The following is a 21,005-nucleotide window of genomic DNA, read 5'->3' on the forward strand; positions in this document are numbered from 1 at the left end:
GTGATAGGAAGATGCGCGAGTACAAGTGCACGTTGGTAGACGCGCTACTGAGAGCATTCACAAATGTCACAGGGGAACAAGTGGAAGCCCAAGGCGAAGGCAGAGGAGGAGCAAGAGGTCGCCAACGCAGCTGTGTCACGGCCAGCTCCTCTGAGGGCAGGGTTAGCATGGCAGAGATGTGGAAAAGTTTTGTCACCACGCCACAGCTAACTGCACCACCACCTGATACGGAACGTGTTAGCAGGAGGCAACATTTCAATAACATGGTGGAACAGTACCTGTGCACACCTTCCACGTACTGACTGATGGTTCGGCCCTATTCAACTTCTGGGTTTCCAAATTGTCCACGTGGCCAGAGCTAGCCTTTTATGCCTTGGAGGTGCTGTCTGAACGTGTATTCAGCACGGCAGGGGGCGTCATTACAGACAAACGCAGCCGCCTGTCTACAGCCAATGTGGATAAGCTGACGTTCATAAAAATGAACCAGGCATGGATCCCACAGGACCTGTCAGATTAGACATTAACTACCTCCCATTAACCATATATTATTGTACTCCAGGGCACTTTCTCATTCAATCCTGTTTTTATTTTTATTTTACCATTATATTGCGGGGCAACCCAAAGTTGAATGAACCTCTCCTCTGCCTGGGTGCCTGGGCCTAAAATATGTGACAATGGACTGTTCCAGTGGTGGGTGACATGAAGCATGATTCTCTGCTATGATATGAAGACTGATTCTCTGCTGACATGAAGCCAGATTCTCTGCTATGGGACCTCTCTCCTCTGTCTGGGTGCTGGGGCCTAAATACCTGACAATGGACTGTTCCAGTGGTGGGTGACGTGAAGCCTGATTCTCTGCTATGAAATGACGACTGATTCTCTGCTGACATGAAGCCTGATTCTCTGCTATGGGACCTCTCTCCAATTGATATTGGTTAATTTTTATTTATTTTATTTTTATTTTAATTCATTTCCCTATCCACATTTGTTTGCAGGGGATTTAACTACATTTTGCTGCCTTTTGCAGCCCTCTAGCCCTTTCCTGGGCTGTTTTACAGCCTTTTTAGTGCCGAAAAGTTCGGGTCCCCATTGACTTCAATGGGGTTCGCGTTCGGGACGAAGTTCGGGTCGGGTTCGGATCCCGAACCCGAACATTTCCGGGAAGTTCGGCCGAACTTCTCGAACCCGAACATCTAGATGTTCGCTCAACTCTATTTACAAGCGCTGCGGCAATAAAAAAATCTGTTTTGATATTTTTTATCAATCGCAGGGGCCTCCGGTACTTCGCTAGCCTCCCATTTGTAAGACAGGCTTGCTTTTTTTTCTTGGGTAGTCTCAGGGAATACCCCTAAATTTAGTAGTCCAAATGTCAAACAGGGGGTATTCTTCTGAAGAGGCCTACAGGCTTCTGACCCAGTCGGATGAGGAATGTGAACCCTCATCTGACGAATCTAGCAGGTCAGAATATGAACCTGTAGAAAGCAGTGGCAGTCTGACCCAAAGTTCGGACGAGGAGGTTGAGGTCCCTGATAGCACCAGGCGTACCCGGCCCCTTGTTGCTAGACCACAGGTTGCGCAGGATCCGCTTCAAGAGCAGCAGAGTGGGGCTGGCGCTGTCAGATTACGTGGTGAGGCATACACCAGCAGCGCAGCCCTCCCTGGACATAGTACCAGCACTGCCGTACAACATGGTGAAGTGGCGAGCACCAGAAGGGCAGTTGAAGCTGGTACGGTGGCACGTGCAATAGTTACCCCATCGCACAGACAAGCCCTTAGAGCCCCTAGAGTCCCTGAGGTGCTGGCAAACCGTGATTGGCAGTCCCCAACTTCAGCCGCACCTGTAGTTCCCCCTTTCACCGCTCAGTCTGGAGTTCGGGTTGAGACAGCTCAGATCGGTTCGGCACTGGGATTTTTTGAGCTGTTCTTTACTGCGGAGCTCTTGGACTTAGTCGTGGCAGAAACAAATTGGTATGCCACTCAATTTATAGCCGCCAACCCGGGAAGCTATTATGCCCAGCCTTTCCGGTAGAAACCAGTCCAAGTTTCCGAATTAAAAAAATTTCTGGGCCTTCTCCTCAACATGGGTCTAACCAAAAAGCATGAATTGCGGTCATATTGGTCCACGAACCCAATTCATCACATGCCCATGTTCTCTGCTGCTATGTCCAGTGCACGATTTGAGGCCATCCTGCGTTTCCTGCACTTTAGCGACAACACCACCTCCCGTCCCAGAGGCCACCCAGCTTTTGACCGGCTCCACAAAATTCGGCCCCTCATAGACCACTTCAACAACAAATTTGTATACCCCTGAGCAAAACATCAGCGTAGACGAGTCCTTTATACATTTTACCGGGCGCCTTGGCTTCAATACAAACAATACATCCCAAGCAAGCACGCCCGGTATGGGGTCCAATTGTATAAGCTCTGTGAAAGGGCCACAGGCTATACCCACAAATTTCGGATCTATGAGGGAAAAGATCAGACCCTGGAGCCGGTCGGTTGCCCTGACTTCCTGGGGAGCAGTGGGAAGACAGTCTGGGACTTGGTGTCACCCTTATTTGGCAAGGGGTACCATCTTTATGTGGACAATTTTTACACAAGTGTGCCCCTCTTCAGGCATTTGTTCCTAGAACAGATTGGCTGCTGTGGCACCGCGCGACCTAGTCGCCGGGGCTTCCCCCAACGACTCGTTACCACCCGTCTTGCAAAGTGGGGAGAGGGCTGCCTTGTGTAACGAAGAACTGCTCGTGGTGAAATGGAGAGACAAGCGTGACGTTTACATGCTCTCCTCCATTCACGCAGACACGACAATACAAATTGAACGGGCAACCAGTGTCATTGAAAAGCCCCTCTCAGTCCACGACTATAATTCACTCAAGCGAGGGGTGGACTTCAATGACCAGATGTTGGCTCCTTCTTTAGTTTCCCGACGCACCAGACGCTGGTATAAGAAGGTGTCTGTATATTTGATTCAATTGGCGATGTACAATAGTTTTGTTCTCTACAGTAAGGCTGGGAGAACAGGATCCTTCCCCAAATTTCAGGAATAGATCATCGCGAACCTCCTGTATCCAGGAGGTTCCGTGGCCCCAACCACCAGTGTAGTGAGCCGTCTACACGAGCGACATTTCCCCAATTTCGTTGCTGGTACCTCAACCCAACCGTCACCCCGAAAAAGATGTCGTGTCTGTAGCAGGAGTGGAATAAGGCGTGACACCCGCTATTTCTGTCCTGACTGCCCTGAACACCCTGCCCTATGCTTAGGGGAGTGTTTCTGGAAGTACCACACACAGGTACACTTAGCATAGGGATTGCATATCACAGGACAGGCACGCAGGGCTATTAGGGCCCTTTCACTCACAGCTCCAAACCTCTCCTTTCACCTGGGATAAAGTGCATAATGTACTTCGCCACATCTTTGGGCGATTTGCGCTTTGCACATTGTCCCATGGGGAAGGAGAGGTTTGTCCTATAAAGGTAAAAAAACAAACAAAAAAAAAAAAACACCGGTGAGCAAAAAAGTTAACGTTCAGTTCAAAAAGTTAAATAAAGTTTATATGTTCCGTTCAAATGTTATTATAAAGTTAATCAATTTATTGCGTTGCGGCCTGGTTTTTTCTTTTTTTCTTTTTTTACCTTCCAGGTGGACCAACCAATCGACTAGCTGCAGCACTGATGAGCACATTTAGGATTTCACAGGTCATTTTTTACACATTTTGATTTCAAACTACTTACCACACATTAGGGCCCCTAAAATGCCAGGGCAGTATAACTACCCCACAAGTGACCCCATTTTGGAAAGAAGACACCCCAAGTTATTCCGTGAGGGGCATGGCGAGTTCCTAGAATTTTTTATTTTTTGTCACAAGTTAGCGGAAAATGATGATTTTTAAATTTTATTTTTTTCTTACAAAGTCTCATATTCCAATAACTTGTGACAAAAAATAAAAACTTCCATGAACTCACTATGCCCATCACGAAATACCTTGGGGTGTCTTCTTTCCAAAATTGGGTCACTTGTGGGGTAGTTATACTGCCCTGGCAATTTAGGGGCCCTAATGTGTGGGAAGTAGTTTGAAATCAAAATGTGTAAAAAATGACCTGTGAAAGAAGACACCCCAAGGTATTTCGTGATGGGCATAGTGAGTAGTGATGAGCAACAGGTGCCATATTCGATTTCGACGAAATTCGCGAATATTCGATAGAATATTCATTTCATATTCGTCGGAATCGAATATTCGTCATTATTCTAGTTATCGCGATTATTATGCGATTTAACTAATCGCGATTGCCATTTTAACTTAAGGCTACTTTCCTATTGGTTTGATATCTAGAATTAGCGAAGATGACGAATATGACGAATGTATTCGTCATATTCCTCAAAACGAAGATAACGAAGTATTCTACATCTTCGTTTTAGCTCCTTATTCGTCAACTTCGCTAATTCTAGCAATCAAATAGGAAGGTTGACTATAGAGACAGCTAAGTTTAATTCGCTATGCGATTATATTACTTCGCTTTTATTTATTTTTTTATAAATAGAATCATTATAATAATCAAGTATTTAACTATTTAAGTTAAGCAAAGTAATATAATCGCATAGCGAATTAAACACTGCCGTCTCTATAGTCAACCTTCCGATTTGATTGCTAGAATTAGCGAAGTTGACGAATAGGTAGCTAAAACGAAGATGTAGAATACTTTGTTATCTTCGTTTTGAGGAATATGATGAATATATTCGTCATATTCGCTAATTCTACCAAGCCAACCATAGTAAACCAGGTCCAAGTTGAAATAGCAATTCGATTATTTCAAGTTATAATAATCGAATTGCGATTTCAACTTGGACCTGGTTTACTATGGTTAGCTTGATAGAATTAGCGAATATGGCGAATGTATTCGTCATATTCCTCAAAACGAAGATAATGAAGTATTCTCCATCTTCGTTTTAGCTATCTATTCGTCAACTTCGCTAATTCTAGCAATCAAATAGGAAAGTTGACTGTAGAGATAGCTAAGTATAGAGTAAGTATAGAGACAGCTGTTTTTAATTCGCTATGCGAATATATTATTTTAGTCTTTTTTTATAAATAGAATAATTATAATAATTATCAATTATTATAATTATTCTATTTTTAAAAAAAAGCAGTAATATAATCGCATAGCGAATTAAACACAGCTGTCACTATTGTCAACTTTCCTATTTGATTGCTAGAATTAGCGAAGTTGACGAATAGATAGCTAAAACGAAGATGGAGAATACTTTCATATCTTCGTTTTGAGGAATATGACGAATACATTCGCCATATTCGCTAATTCTATCAAGCTAACCATAGTAAACCAGGTCCAAGTTGAAATCGCAATTCGATTATTATAACTTGTATTAATCGAATTGCGATTTCAATGTAATTCTCAAATCCGACAGTACATTCTAGTATGGAGAGACTTTCCCATGGTGATGGGGACGCTCCATGAGCACAAGTCGTCAGAAGCGGCAACGGGCACTGACTGGAGCAGCCAGGAAGTCAGGAATCCTAAGGACAGGTAAGAACAACTTTAGGGAAGTGGGAAAGAAAAAAATATAACAATAAAAAAAAAAAAGAATATTCAAAATATCTAATTTATAGCACCATATTTGAAATATTCGAGAATTAATGAAGTGCCGATATTCGCAAAAAAAATTTGATATTCGAATATTCGCGCTCAACACTAATAGTGAATGTCACGAGGGTGTCAAGAGCCACGTCTGACTCCGTTATACCCGGGATCAGGAAGTCGCAGCGGGTGGCTGTGCGCTCTATGTATAAAGATAGTGCTGTTTCTTAATGGTAGCTTTCTGGGTTTGCCTTGCAACCCTTTTTTGCCACACTATGGGTTTGTCTCTCTGTACGCTACAAGGGCCGTCTTTAATATTGATTGGACCCTGGGCAAAAATTTACTTGGGCCCCCTGGATCCCGCCTTCCCACACCCTAGCATGCAATCACGCCCTCCACCACAACACACACACAAAAAAAAAAATCCACACACCTCGTAGAGTAGTGAACTACTACTGCAATATTATTTATTTAGGGACTGTAAGGCCTCATGCACACGACTGTGCCGTTTTTTGCGGTCCGCAAACCCGCAAAAAACGGAAGCCGCCCGTGTGCCTTCTGCAATTTGCGTAACGGAACGGGCGTCCCATTGTAGACATGCCTATTCTTGTCCGCAAAACAGACAAGAATAGGACATGTTCTATTTTTTTGGCGGGGCCACGTAACGGAGCAACGGATGCGGACCCAAACAACGGCCGTGTGCATGAGGCCTAAGCACATGCAGTCTCAGGAGTGGTCCACACCACACCTCTGCCTTGCAGCCTCACAGGAGTACAGGACCAGTATCTGTACATGTATGTATGGCATAATTGGGATGCACATCACACATGACATGACACAGGTCTTTACCAGGCTGCAGGCCAGCAGACACGTTATTATTGCCACATGTGTCACATGCCACTACTGACTGTACAGCCGTTCAGAGTTCAAACACTTCACAGTTCCACTTCCTTCAGAAAAGCGAGCCTGCCGTGCACTCCAGCGACTTACAGATAGAGGCAGTGGCGTTGCTATGGCTGGTGTCACCCTTTGCTCAGGGGGGCCCTCATGAATATAGTTTAACCGTTTATGTGCAAAAGAGAAAAAAAGAAGTCACTATGTCAGCTCCAATCAGATATCTGCACATAGACCAAGAGTCTTGGTCTATGTGCAGATATCTGATTGGAGCTGACTTCTTTTTTTCTCTTTTGCACATAAATGGTTAAACTATATTCCTTAGTAAAAATGACCAGTCCACACCACACCATGAGGGCCCCCCTGAGCAAAGATTAGTAAATGTGGCCGGTGGTGGCCCCAGGCCACAGTTCAGCAGACAGAGAGAACCCAACCCCTTATGTCTCCCGTCTCTATAATAATCCCCCACTAATGGGGTTATTTAAATTACTGGTCGATTATTAGACGACAGACTAGAGAAATAAGGGATTCTCTCTGTCTGTCTGCTGAACTGTGGCCTGGGGGACACCACTGGCCACATTTACTAATCTTTGCTCAGGGGGGCCCTCATGGTGTGGTGTGGAATGGTCATTTTTACTAAGGAATATAGTTTAACCGTTTATGTGAAAAAGAGAAAAAAAGAGGTCACTAAGTCAGCTCCAATCAGATATCTGCTCTGCACATAGACCCAGAGTCTTGGTCTATGTGCAGATATCTGATTGGAGCTGACTTCTTTTTTTCTCTTTTGCACATAAAGGGTTAAACTATATTCCTTAGTGACACCATGAGGGCCCCCCTGAGCAAAGATTGGCCCCCAGGCCAGTTCAGCAGCAGACAGAACCCAACCCCTTATGTCTCCTGGGGCCGTCTGTCTCTATAATCCCCCACTAATTTATGAATGGATCTGGGGTGGTTAATTATTAATTTGGTGATCAGCCTGACCGGTCTAAATTTCTAATGTAGAATTAAGTCAATATATATGCGTGCTTTTTGCTTTAAAGCCTTTACCTACCGAGTCCTCCCCTCCTGGCGCGGCAGTGGCAGGTCTGGTCTGGCCTGTAGGTAAGGTGAGTGAGTCACTGGTGCCTGGTCTGGTCACGTGAGGCCGTGACTCACCACCCAATCCCTTTAGCTCCGGACCGGAGGCGGAGACTTATTCCCTGCTGCTGGCTGCTCCGCCGTGGCTCCACTCTACTCGGCTGCGGTGAGTCACATCACACACCCCTTTTACCACGTGACGGCGGGGCTAACTAAGCAGCGCAGCGCAGTTGTAACTTGTTCTGAAGAGTGTCTGCTGCATAGTGAATCGGAGTCGGGCGTCGGGCCCCCAGGAGCAACTGGGCCCGGGGCAGCTGCCCCTTTTGCCCTGCGGCAAAGACGGCCCTGTACGCTACAGAGACCTATTCCCATATTCGCTATTGATTCTGCTCCTCTGTCTCAGAGAAACCTCACTCACATTGTCCATAACTTACACCTTGGGTAGGGGACCACCATAACGAGTGTCTTTCATGTTATGTGATGGAGGGGCTTCCCACTCCTGTGGTATTGGGTCTTCCCTGGTTGGTAGCGCACAATCCAGTGGAGGATTGGCAGGCCAGGGAGATATTGGAGTGGAGTGAGCATTGCAGAGAAAATTGCTTAAATAGCAATTGCTTTGTCGCCTCCATAGCTACTCTACCTAAATTTGTTTCGGACTTTGAGGACGTTTTTTTCTGAAAAGGGTTGCCAGAAGTTACCAGCTCACCGTCCTTATGATTGCCCGGTTAATCTGATTCCCGGTGCAAAATTACCCAAGACCAGGTTATATAATCTTTCGGGTCCGGAGAGACAAGCCATGAAAGATTATATCTCCGAGAGCTTGGCTAAGGGACACATCAGACCCTCTTCTTCACCCGTGGCTGCAGGGTTTTTCTTTGTTAAAAAAAAAGATGGGGGCCTGCGTCCTTGCCTAGATTTCCGCGAACTAAACCGGGTAACCATCCGAGACCCTTACCCTCTTCCTCTCATTCCTGACCTGTTTAATCAGATTGCGGGTGTTAGGTGGTTCTCCAAACTTGATCTTAGGGGGGCCTACAATCTGATTCGTATCAAGGAAGAGGATGAGTGGAAGACAGCTTTTAACACCCCTGAGGGGCATTATGAAAATCTAGTCATGCCTTTTGGTCTGACCAATGCTCCTGCTGTCTTCCAACATTTCGTTAATGACATTTTTAGTCATCTTATCGGCAGGTTTGTGGTGATAAAAACACATGAGGTGCATGTCAGACAGGTACTGCAGGTCCTACGGACGAATAAATTATGTGAAAATTGAAAAGTGTGTCTTTGCCGTTCAGGAGATACAATTCCTGGGTTATTTATTTTCTGCTTCAGGTTTCCGTATGGATCCTAGGAAGGTCCAGGCAATTTTAGATTGGGATCTTCCTGAGAACCTCAAAGCACTGCAACGGTTCGTGGGCTTCGGAAATTTCTACAGAAAGTTCATTAAAAATTATTCGGTGATTGTCAAACCCCTTACTGACATGACTAGGAAGGGGACTGATTTTTCTAAATGGTCTGACGCCGCTAAAATTGCTTTTTCCTCTCTAAAAGAGAGGTTTACCTCGGCACCTGTACTAATCCAACCTGATGTCTCCCAGCCTTTTATTGTTGAAGTAGATGCATCAGAGGTGGGAGTGGGGGCTGTACTGTCTCAGGGTCCGTCGCCTGGCAAATGGCTTCCTTGTGCTTTCTTTTCTAAAAAACTATCTGCAGCGGAGAAGAACTATGATATTGGCAATAGGGAACTATTAGAGGGGGCAATCCACCCCGTCACGGTGATTACAGACCACAAAAACCTTCTGTACCTAAAATCAGCTAAGCGTCTCACCCCTAGACAAGCTAGGTGGTCGCTATTTTTTACCAGGTTTAACTTTTTTATTACCTATCGTCCTGGGGCAAAAAATACCAAGGCAGATGCATTATCTCGTTGTTTCCCTGGAGGGGGTAATGTGAGTGATCCGGTACCCATTCTACAAAGAGGAGTGGTTGTCTCTGCGGTACACTCTGTTCTGGAGGGGAAGGTGTTAGAGGCCCATGGGGACGCCGCGGTCTCTTGCCCCTCAGAGAAATTGTTTGTACCGTTAAACCTGCGTCTCGAATTATTAAAGGAACATCATAATTTGGCACTTGCTGGGCACCTGGGTAGTAAAGCAACCTTGTAACTATTGTCTCGTCGTTTTTGGTGGCCAAGGTTGCGTCAGGATGTAATGGATTTTGATGTCTACTTGTTCTACTTGTGCGCGTGCGAAAGTCTCTCATACACGTCCTGCAGGGTCTTTTTAGCCACTTGTCATTCCCAATAGGCCATGGACACATCTGTCAATGGATTTTATTACTGACTTACCTTTGTATGCGGGTAAAACAGTTATCTTGGTAGTAGTAGACAGGTTTAGCAAGATGGTACACTTCATTGCGTTACCCGCACTACCTAATGCTAAGACTCGTGAAGCTTCACGGGGTCCCTTCCGATGTTGTTTCGGATCGGGGAACCCAGTTTATTTCTAAGTTTTGGAAAGCTTTTTGTTCCCGTTTGGGGGTACACTTGTCCTTTTCCTCAGCTTTCCATCCTCAGTCGAATAGACAGACTGAGCGTACCAACTAAAACCTTGAGACATATCTAAGGTGTTTTGTGTCTGAAAACCAAGAGGTGTGGTCATCATATTTACCATTAGCTGAGTTTGCCATAAATAATCGCCGTCAGGAATCCACTGGCAAGTCACCATTTCTTGGTGCATATGGTTTTCATCCCCAATTCTGTACTTTCAAAGAGGGGGGGTCTTCTGGGGTTCCCAAAGAGGAACGGTTTTCGTCATCTCTTTCATCTGTATGGCAGAAAGCTGTCAAAGACGCGGTGCCTTACGGACAGTTCGTCCGGTTGCGTAGGATCAATAGCACCGACGCAGACTTTTTTAAACAGGCACATCAGCTTATGGGTAGGCTATTGGAGAGGGGTTACCCAAGGAGGACCGTATTAGACACATTACATCGAGCAGCCATCCGCCCTCGATCTGGTCTCCTTAGGGACAACATTGGCAGTGATAAGGACGAAAAATTTGCCTTCGTCTTTAAATACAGTCCCGTAGCTGACATCATCAAACGCGCAATATACAGTAACTGGGACCTCTTGAAGCATGATGCATCTTTGGGCACAGTAGCTTCCAGTAAACCAATTATTTCTTTTAGGAAATGCCACACTTTAAGGGACAAATTGGTCCAGAGCGCTCTTCGGCTACCTAAAAGGTCTAACTGGTTGCAAAGTAGAATCCCCACAGGTAACCATAAATGTGGAACTTGCTCTTTTTGTCATCTGAACTCTCAGGCTAAAAGTTTGTCCCTAGGGGGCGTCACACATAAAGTCTCGCAGTTTATTAACTGTCGTACCCCTTTCGTGGTATATGTCATTTTTTGTAGTTGTAACATGTTCTATATCGGAAAAACAATCAGGCCAATGCTTGAACGGGTGCGTGAGCATATCAACTCTATCCGTACCGGACGAGGTTCTCCCCGCCTCATTGAACATGTACACGCAGCTCACAATGGTGATCCATCTGGCCTCTCTTTTGCTGGCATTGAGGCTGTGGGACCGATCCTCCGTGGAGGTGACCGCCACCGCCTCTTGCTGCAACGGGAGGCCAGATGGATCATCAGGACTAATGCCATGGGACCCCATGGACTCAATGATAAGAACCACATGGCTGTCTTCTTGTGACCATATTGCCACATCGTCCTCTCATTGCTTCCACTCCCATCATTTTACTCCGAAACATTCTTCAGATTAGTTATACCACCTTTGACAATTTCCCATATAGTCTCTTTTCTAGGCATTCTGTCCATGTATCCAAGGTATTTATATACCTCTCAAACGTCCTTACCCTCGATTCGGCCCCTGAAACTTGTCGCCCAAGTATAGTATGAGTACCTTATTGTTGCATTGTTTTGCTAAATAATATCTTTTGTACTAATCACTTGTGTCTCTGTTTGTGTATTTTCCGCAGCTGCACACAGGGGAGGTCTGGGATCACCATAGACACGCCCAGCATTTCCTCCTTGATAAAAGGTTATCCGTGCACCTGCACGTCATATCCGGCCAGAAGAAGCGCTATCTTTGCGCGAAACGGCCGTCGCCGCCGACGCACACTGTGGCCATCCCGCCCCCCTGCCTGCGCAGTATGCTGTCTTATCTGCAATAAAAAGCAACCAGCAAAAGAATATTGGTGAGTGCTGCGTCTCTCTCTACCTTCATCGTTGTATGGCAGAAAGTGCAAGCTAATTTGAAAAATATGGGAGGTAAATATAAATGCATGGCTGATAAGAAACGGTCGCCAGGTCCGGACCTAGGTGTGAATGACTATGTGTGGTTATCTACTAGGAATATTAAATTAAAGGTTCCCTCTTGGAAACTGGGTCCTAGGTTCATTGGTCCTTACAAAATAGTAGCCATCATTAACCCCGTGGCTTTTTGCCTGGAGCTACCTCAGACTTTTAAAATCCATAACGTCTTTCATAAGTCGTTACTCAAAAAGTATGTTCCACCTCTAGAACCATCACCGCTGCCACTCCCTCCTGTTATTGTGGATGGTAATCTAGAGTTTCAAATATCCAAAATTGTTGATTCTCGTCGGGTCCGTCGCTCTCTCCAATATCTGCTGCATTGGAGGGGTTACGGTCCCGAGGAAAGAATGTGGGTTCCTGCGTCTGAGGTAAACGCCGACAGGCTAGTTCGAGCTTTTCATGCCTCTCATCCTGAGAGACCTAGTCCTGAGTGTCCGGAGGCCCCTCGTGGAAAGGGGGGTACTGTCACGAGGGTGTCAAGAGCCACGTCTGACTCCGTTATACCCGGGGTCAGGAAGTCGCAGCGGGTGGCTGCGCGCTCTATGTCTAAAGACAGTGCTGTTTATTAATGGAAGCTTTCTGGGTTTGCCTTGCAATCCTTTTTGGCTCACTCAGGGATCCGTAGCTTCTCCTCCTCAGCTGTTTCTTGTCCAGCAATCCCAACCTCCTTATATTCCCCTCTCCCACTTCTCTGGTTGCCAGATATAGAGCTTTCTGCCTGGACTTCTATACTGACCCACTGGAGCTGAGTAGCTGTGATCCCTGGTTGTTGTTCCAGAGCGTTACCCTCCGGATCCCTGTTGGGCTTTTGTTGTCCGCTGTTGTCGCCCACCTGGGATTATATGTTTTGTCTGTATTGTCTGTCCTCTCCTTGGTGTTTTCTTTTAGTGTCAGTGGTGAGGACTAGTGATCCCACCGCCCTGTTCACTACGTAGGGCTCATCTTAGGGAAAGCCAGGGTTTAGGCACGGGATCGGCGTACGGGTGAGGAACCCGTCTAGGGACGTCAGGGCAGTCAGGTGCCAACCTCAAGGTGAGTCAGGGGTCACCACCTTTCCCTCTCCCTTGGACAGGGCCTTCCCATTTCGCTCCCTTTGCGTGACGCAGGTCATGACAGTGAGTTCATGGAAGTTTTTATTTCTTGTCACAAGTTAGTGGAATATGAGACTTTGTAAGAAAAAAAAAAAAAATCATCATTTTCCGCTAACTTGTGACAAAAAATAAAAAGTTCTATGAACTCACTATGCCCATCAGCGAATACCTTAGGGTGTCTACTTTCCGAAATGGGGTCATTTGTGGGGTTTTTCTACTGTCTGGCCATTGTAGAACCTCAGGAAACATGACAGGTGCTCAGAATGTCAGAGCTGCTTCAAAAAGCGGAAATTCCCATTTTTGTACCATAGCTTGTAAACGCTATAGCTTTTACCCAAACCATTTTTTTTTTACCCAAACATTTTTTTTTATCAAAGACATGTAGAACAATAAATTTAGAGAAAATTTTATATATAGATGTCGTTTTTAAAACAAAATTTACAACTGAAAGTGAAAAATGTCATTTTTTTTCAAAAATTTCGTTAAATTTCGATTAATAACAAAAAAAGTAAAAATGTCAGCAGCAATGAAATACCATCAAATGAAAGCTCTATTAGTGAGAAGAAAAGGAGGTAAAATTAATTTGGGTGATAAGTTGCATGACCGAGCAATAAACGGTGAAAGTAGTGTAGTGCAGAAGTGTAAAAAGTGGTCTGGTCATTAAGGGTGTTTAAGCTAGGGGAGCTGAGGTGGTTAGGGCTCTTTCACACTTGCGTTGTTCTTTTCCGGCATAGAGTTCCGTCGTCGGGGCTCTATGCCGGAAGAATCCTGATCAGTTATATCCCCATGCATTCTGAATGGAGAGAAATCCGTTCAGGATGCATCAGGATGTCTTCAGTTCCAGAACGGAACGTTTTTTGGCCAGAGAAAATACTGCAGCATGCTGCGCTTTTTGCTCCGGTCAAAAATCCTGAACACTTTCCGCAAGGCCGGATCCGGAATTAATGCCCATTGAAAGGCATTAATCCGGATCCGTCCTTAAGCTAAACGTCGTTTCGGCGCATTACCGGATACGACGTTTAGCATTTTCTGAATGGTTACCATGGCTCCCAGGACACTAAACTCCTGTTTGCCATGGTAAAGTGTAGTGGGGAGCTTGGGAGCAGTATACTTACTGTCCGTGCGGCTCCCCGGGCGCTCCAGAATGTCGTCAGGGCGCCCCACGTGTATGGGTGACGTGATCACATGGATCACGTCATCCATGCGCATGGGGAGCTCTGACGTCATTCTGGAGCGCCCTGGGAGCCGCACGGACTGTAAGTTTACTGCTCCCCCGCTCCCCGCTACTACTATGGCAGCCAGGACTTTAATAGCGTCCTGGGTGCCATAGTAACACTGAACGCATTTTGAAGACGGATCCGTCTTCAAATGCTTTCAGTTCACTTGCATTACACCAGGATTCTGTGCTACTTAGCAAAATCCTTATGTAGTACGCCGATTCCCAGTTTAGGGTGTCGGTTTAGGCAGTTAGGGTGCAGTAGCTACGTTGGCTCCTGATGAAGTGCACCAACTAGTTGCACGGAAACGCGTAGAGCCGTAACTCAGTGTGTTCAGGTCTGCTGGTTGTTGGAATGTACCTTCACCGACACCAGCATTTACCTGTGTTGTCTATGCACCTACATGGGGGCTAGTGTGTGAGGGACGGCATAGTGCACTGCCGCTCCTCTCACTAACCGTCACTGCCCAGTGAAACGCGTGACACTGGTCAGTTTATCTCTGTATGCTGCGTGTGGTATCTCCTTCATTGGTTCTGGAAATTCAAATGTAGTTACATCTCCCAGTGGATATACCACACTTTCAGTATCCATTCCACCAGCACATATCGAGTTAATAGGCAGCACCCTGCCTTTCGGAGTATCATATCCGACCACTAGTGCGGTGGCTTTGTATACACATATTTTAGTAGTCCGGTTATCTTTATATATGGTACCTACAGTGTTCCTCCAATACACCACAGACGTGAAGGTCACTGCTAATACATGATTAGGTACCCTATTCTGGATATACGGCACTGACTTAGTGCCTTGTTATAATTGTAGGTTTTCACCCCATTCAATTTCCCACGATTAGCACTAATAAATTATTTATTATTTTTGCTCCATTTTAACGTCCTCTTTATCAAATATTTGTTCAAAAAATTAATGCCACAATATTGTGGGGTTTCGCTCTGTTAGATAGCGGACGCAGTACAGAGGCAAAAGACAAGTTCTTAACGTGTTTATTCACACGAGGCAAATGCACAAAACAATGCATTACTTTGCAGTCTTTTTAGTTTCATTACTGAAATAAATGAACTTTACACGATATTCAAATTTTTTGAGTTTCACGTGTGTGTGTGTGTATATATATATATATATATATAAAAATATGTAACAACTTAGGGTCACTTAGCTCTCTAGGATCACCGTCTTCTCAGTTTAGATGGTTGGCACTGTTCAAGAAGCCTTTCCAACACTGAAGAATTGGGTGCAAACTGGCCGCAACCAGTCTTATTTTACAGCAGTCAAAAACATAAGCCATAAACATAAATCCTCGGCCGTCTGGCCACTAACTACACAGTAGTTTCCTTCTCTATCGGGATCTTGGTCTACCACCAGTCTCCCCACAACACCACTCAGTGCCTAGAGGGTCCCGGCTCCCACAGGCCTTGGCAGAGCTAGTTTCTCCCTCAGACTGGGAGCCCTGATTGAGGAGCTCAGCCAACATTTACCTGAGCTCCTCAGCTGGCTTCCAATTACATTCATTACCAGCCTGGCTGCTGCAGACAGAGGAAAAAACCTATTTCCCAGTCTTTCTTGTTCTACACAATAATACACCATTTTAATAGCCCTCATATGGCTCTCTGGCAGCTGCACTGCCACAATATACACTGCTCAAAAAAATAAAGGGAACACAAAAATAACACATCCTAGATCTGAATTAATTAAATATTCTTCTGAAATACTTTGTTCTTTACATAGTTGAATGTGCTGACAACAAAATCACACAAAAATAAAATTTTTCAACCCATGGAGGTCTGGATCTGGAGTCACACTCAAAATTAAAGTGGAAAAACACACTACAGGCTGATCCAACTTTGATGTAATGTCCTTAAAACAAGTCAAAATGAGGCTCAGTAGTGTGTGTGGCCTCCACGTGCCTGTATGACCTCCCTACAATGCCTGTGCATGCTCCTGATGAGGTGGCGGACGGTCTCCTGAGGGATCTCCTCCCAGACCTGGACTAAAGCATCTGCCAACTCCTGGACAGTCTGTGGTGCAATGTGACGTTGGTGGATAGAGCGAGACATGATGTCCCAGATGTGCTCAATTGGATTCAGGTCTGGGGAACGGGCGGGCCAGTCCATAGCATCAATGCCTTCGTCTTGCAGGAACTGCTGACACACTCCAGCCACATGAGGTCTAGCATTGTCTTGCATTAGGAGAAACCCAGGGCCAACCGCACCAGCATATGGTCTCACAAGGGGTCTGAGGATCTCATCTCGGTACCTAATGGCAGTCAGGCTACCTCTGGCGAGCACATGGAGGGCTGTGCGGCCCTCCAAAGAAATGCCACCCCACACCATTACTGACCTAATGCCAAACCGGTCATGCTGGAGGATGTTGCAGGCAGCAGAACGTTCTCCACGGCGTCTCCAGACTCTGTCACGTCTGTCACATGTGCTCAGTGTGAACCTGCTTTCATCTGTGAAGAGCACAGGGCGCCAGGGGTGAATTTGCCAATCTTGGTGTTCTCTGGCAAATGCCAAACGTCCTGCAAGGTGTTGGACTGTAAGCACAACCCCCACCTGTGGACGTGGGGCCCTCATATCACCCTCATGGAGTCTGTTTCTGACCGTTTGAGCAGACACATGCACATTTGTGGCCTGCTGGAGGTCATTTTGCAGGGCTCTGGCAGTGCTCCTCCTGTTCCTCCTTGCACAAAGGCGGAGGTAGCGGTCCTGCTGCTGGGTTGTTGCCCTCCTACGGCCTCCTCCACGTCTCCTGATGTACTGGCCTGTCTCCTGGTAGCGCCTCCATGCTCTGGACACTACGCTGACAGACACAGCAAACCTTCTTGCCACAGCTCGCATTGATGTGCCATCCTGGATAAGCTGCACTACCTGAGCCACTTGTGTGGGTTGTAGACTCCGTCTCATGCTACCACTAGAGTGAAAGCACCGTCAGCATTCAAAAGTGACCAAAACATCAGCCAAGAAGCATAGGAACTGAGAAGTGGTATGTGGTCACCACCTGCAGAACCACTCTTTTATTGGGGGTGTCTTGCTAATTGCCTATAATTTCCACCTGTTGTCTATCCCATTTGCACAACAGCATGTGAAATTGATTGTCACTCAGTGTTGCTTCCTAAGTGGACAGTTTGATTTCACAGAAGTGTGATTGACTTGGAGTTACATTGTGTTGTTTAAGTGTTCCCTTTATTTTTTTGAGCAGTGTATATATATATATATATATATATATATATAAAAAAAAGGACGTACAGTATGTACATATGTTCCGCGATCACTCAAAAACGCAACCATCGATTTCAGCGAAACTTGGTATACACATCTCTTGCTACCTGGAAAGAAATCTTGTGGGGGTCACAGCTCTCTAGCACATACCGTTCCTGAGATATTCCCAATAAAATCAAATATGGCACATCACATGACCTACATTAGCCAATAGAAGCCTGCAGGTCTTTCTTTTCATATCCCAACTGCCATACACAATGTCACATGTCACTTATCAGCCAATAGAAGCTCGCAGGTCCTTAGTCTTCACATACACACAGTTTTGCACCAGGTTTCCATAACAACCCAGCCATTTATTTTCACTGCTGCAGGTCAGCTCTTAAGGGGCAGGGAGCTGTGGATGACATGGTTAAGGGAGCAGATTGCTGTGGACGTGACAGTTCAGGGGGCAGGTAGGATGGCCATTCAGGCCACCCTCAAAAGACAGACTTAAAAGCCCCCAGGTCCTGCTAAGCCACGCTCGGTTAGGTCACGCCCCCTCCCACTCCGCAGATGACAGGGATTGAAAAAAATAAGGTAAAAATTTACTTCTGTCAGCTGCAGGGGTGGGAGGGACGGTCACTTTCTCCCTGCAGCTCACGCTCAGACAGCAGCACAGTGAACATCCTTGTGTCCGTCCAGGCCCTGCGCTGGACGGAGAACAGGGAGTCTGAAAGCTGGACTGTCCAGCCTAAAACCGGACCTCTGGCCTCCCTAGGGGCAGGCTGCTGTGGAGGTCACAGTTAAGAGGACGGTCCGCTATGGAGGTCAGTGTTAAGGGGCAGATTGCTGTAGAGGCCACTGTTGAGGAGACGGGGTGTTGTCGAAATCACTGTTCATTTTCCTTCACAGTTTCGAAATAGATTTTCTGATCACTGCTTAGTTCATACAGATGATAACTTTTCACTATGGCAGTTTTTCATACACTAGGTCCATGCTTTATATAACAATAAACCACAAATGTGTTTTAACAAGACTAAAGTTTCTTACACACACTGTACAATGTATATGTCAGACATGCACTGCAAGTTAAGTGCAACTTGTTGTGAACAGAACCTCAATAGGGTTATCCACTGAACAAAGTTCATCACCTATCCTCAAGAAGGGTTATTAATGTATTATTGGTGAGGTTCCAACTATGGGGAACCCCCAGAGGTCCCATAGAAGTGAACAGAGAGGTGGTCACACAGTATCAGTCCATTCAAATGGGACAAATTCTTGTGATCAGTGGGAGTTCTAGTGGTCAGACCCTCAGTAATCAAACATTTCCTGCCAAGGGTGAATGAGTCTTTGAGCAGTATGCAGCTGCTCTGCTAGGTAAGGCTTAGAGTCAGGGGTGCACCTAGCCTTTCTGCTGCTTGAAGCGAAAACTGAAATGGCGCCCCTCCTTCCCAAATTTCAATTTCTTAACCTAACCCTTTCCCTTTAGCTCTTAGCCCTTCTGCTACCCCTCTCCTGCCCCTACCTGGGGCTGCCTGAGGCGATCGCCTCACCTGGCCTCATTGCTGGTGCACCCCTGCTTAGAGTGTGTGTCATGGGGTGTATAGGGAGCTAACACAGACCACTAATAGTCTGATGGCCAATAGTCTAGCCGATACTAGGAGCAGGTCTAGGGTGTTATTGTTTAGGCTGCCACTCGGTTGTGGTTGGCTGAAGCTTACCATCAGTCTAGTATTTATAGCTCTGGCTCATCTGATGGGCCTATGGAATAGTCCTCCAAGTGAAGAAACCAGTGGTGGGCTGAGGGGTGCTTTGCAAAATCGGCGGAGGTTAAAGTTAGGTTCTGTAGGGGGTTGAAGAGCATTCAAGTTTGTGTGGGCTGAGAAGATTGACTCAGGACTGGTGGTGCTACAGGTCTGATAATATAGTCCTGGACTAGATGGAACTGGTTGAAGAGGGGTGATGCATTGGAAGTTCTTGAAAAAGCCAAGGATGAAACCTAATATACTGCCCCGCTGTCTTAGTGAATGACATAGGAGTGGACCTTAATAGTGTTGATCACGAATATTCGAATTTCGAATTTTTATCGCGAATATAGGTACTTCGAAAATTCGTGAAATTTTCGAATATAGTTATATATATATATTTTTTTTATCAGTACACATGATCCCTCACTGCTTCTAGCTTGTGGACCAATAAGAAGGCTGCAATATACTTGACTTTAGGAGTAGTAGCGTTTGCGAATTTTGCTCTATATTAGTTTTTTTTAAATATTCGCTATATTGCTATATAATCTTGTTTTAGAATATTACGAATATTCAAAAAAACAAAGTTATAGCAATATAGAGAGTATTAAAAAAAAATCGAATAGAGCAATTTAGCTAATATAGTGATATAATCTTCTTTGTCTAATAGTTGTAAGTTGAAAAATTCGCAATAAAAAAATCGAATTCGAAAATTCGCATATTACACAATGATTACCTTTCCGATTTTTTGAGTAAAAAAAAAATCGTGAATTTTCGAATTTGTGAATTTTCGACGAATATTCTACAAAATATTCGCGAAATATCGCGAATTCGAATATGACCCCTGCCGCTCATCACTAGACCTTAAGAGACACAGGGGACTGTGACAAAGAGACAAAGAGCCTTTGTAACCAAACCCAGAGAGACAAAATGCCACCAGATATGGTACATGACAAAAGTTTATTGGAAGTAAAATAGTCTTGGATGGCCTTTGTGAAAGAAATAGGGGCTGAAAGTGAAGGAAACTGCAACTTTGTGTGTTGTGCAATGTAATTGACACGATTTCTGCATCTCAGTTAAAGTGGTTGTCTCATCCGAGACAATGGGGGCATAGCGCTAGGATATGCCCCCATTGTCTTATAGGTGCAGATCCCAGCCCCGTTAGGACCGACACCTATATTGGGAATGGAGCCCCGCAAAGTGGTGGCTGAAGGACTCCGGTCCGGCCACCACCAAGCGATCTCCCCGTAGAAGTGAATGGAAGTGCACTGTGCATGACCGGCCACTGCTCTTATTCACTTCTATGGGCCGGACGGAAATAGCCGAGCCAGTGCTTGACTATTTTCGGCGGCCCCATAGAAAATGAATGAAGGGCGGCTGCACATGTGCAGTGCGCCCTCCACTGCCTTCGGTGCTCCATTCTCCTAGCGATATGGCCCCATTGTCTGAGATGAGACAACCCCTTTAAAAGTTAAAACCAATAAGCAGATTGTACCTCTTATGGTGACAGCAACCATAATTATCTCTATATCTCTATAGCCTACATATTAACTAACACGTGTGTCAGAAAACTTGCTGTATAATTTGCACTGACAATCTTCAATAATATTCCTTATGTGAACAGAACCTTAAAGGGGTTGTACGGCCAGTCATATCGATGACCTATGCTCTGGATATGTCAACAATAGAGTTGTGCGGACACCTGGATGTTCGGGTTAGACGGGTTCGGGTGAACTTCACAAAAAAGTTCAAGTTCGGGACCAAAACTTGACCTGAACTTGACCCAGAACCCGAACCCCATCGAAGTCAATGGGGACCAGAACTTTGGAGCACTAAAAT

At 45.5% G+C, this 21,005-nt stretch overlaps 1 long non-coding RNA gene across 1 annotated transcript; it reads right to left on the minus strand.

Moving 5' to 3' along the window:
* Positions 1-494: 494 nt before the first annotated feature.
* On the minus strand, positions 495-20,572 carry LOC121004729. Its single transcript, XR_005779822.1, has 3 exons — positions 20,335-20,572; positions 11,968-11,973; positions 495-505 (listed from the first exon to the last, which is right to left on the minus strand). It is a non-coding gene; the product is annotated as an uncharacterized LOC121004729 (long non-coding RNA).
* Positions 20,573-21,005: the final 433 nt, after the last annotated feature.

This window comes from Bufo bufo, chromosome 6 (genome assembly GCF_905171765.1).
Source record: "Bufo bufo chromosome 6, aBufBuf1.1, whole genome shotgun sequence".
NCBI lineage: Eukaryota > Metazoa > Chordata > Amphibia > Anura > Bufonidae > Bufo > Bufo bufo.